The sequence below is a fragment of the Microtus ochrogaster genome, chromosome 7 (assembly GCF_000317375.1).
Source record: "Microtus ochrogaster isolate Prairie Vole_2 chromosome 7, MicOch1.0, whole genome shotgun sequence".
Taxonomy (NCBI): domain Eukaryota; kingdom Metazoa; phylum Chordata; class Mammalia; order Rodentia; family Cricetidae; genus Microtus; species Microtus ochrogaster.
The window spans coordinates 78,544,479-78,545,563 of NC_022014.1; positions in this window are offsets into that span (position 1 = coordinate 78,544,479).

Sequence of the window (1,085 nt, forward strand, 5' to 3'; positions counted from 1 at the left end):
GCCCCCAGCAAGTGCTCTTATCAGGAGCAGGAAAACTTTAGCTAAGTCATTTTGAAGGGAACATGGTAGTGGAGGTACCCTCATTTTAACCTTTCAAGCTAAAAAGGCCAAACACAGCTGGTGGTGCACACCTTTAGCCCCAACACTCGGGTAGGGGGATCTGACTTCCCAGGTACCCTGTAGCACAGACACACTAATGCACACACAGAAATGTACTTTTTGTTTTTGGGGGACAGGGTTTCCCTGTGTAGCTTTGGAGCCAGCCTGTCCTGGAACTCACTCTGTAGACCAGGCTGGCCTCGAACCCATAAGAGATCTGCCTACTTCTGGAGTGCTGGGATTAAAGGCGTGCGCACCACTACAGCCTGACTAAATGTACATTTGTTAAAAATTCAAAATACTTGTTAGATCCTCAGAGGCCAGAGGAGGGTCACAAAACTGTCTAACTACAATTATCTGTGAACCACCAGATGGAGGCTGGAAACCAAACTAGGGTCCTCTAAAACGCTCTGAACTGCTAATCCCTCTCCTGTCCCTTGTTAGCCTGAAACACAACACATAGACCAGTTTGCTTCTGAGTTATCTGCCTGGCCCTGCTTCAAGAGCTAACAGCATGTGCTATTGCATCTGACTTTGCTTGAAGTTTGTTTGGTTTTTGTAGAGGGCAGGTTTTTTTTTTAATTAATTAATTTATTATGTGTACAACATTCTGCTTCCCACACACCAGAAGAGGGCGCCAGATCTCATAGATGGTTGTGAGCCATCATGTGGTTGCTGGGAATTGAACTCAGGACCTCTGGAAGAGCAGTCAGTGCTCTTAACCTCTGACCCATCTCACTAGCACAGAGGGCAGGTTTTGAACTGCATAGAAACTCTGCAAGGGAGACTGGAGACAGCATTCTTGCTGATAGGCTTGGCAAATCTCTCCCATCAGTAGAGTGCCTTGCCAACGGTCAGTCCTGAAGAACACAGACGTGCACTGTAGTTCAAAAATTAGGTTGTAGTTTGTCTTCTGACGAGGTTTTTACATATTATATTACAACAAGAGTTATTCCCATAACACCAAGCTTTTTGTTTAGATTAGC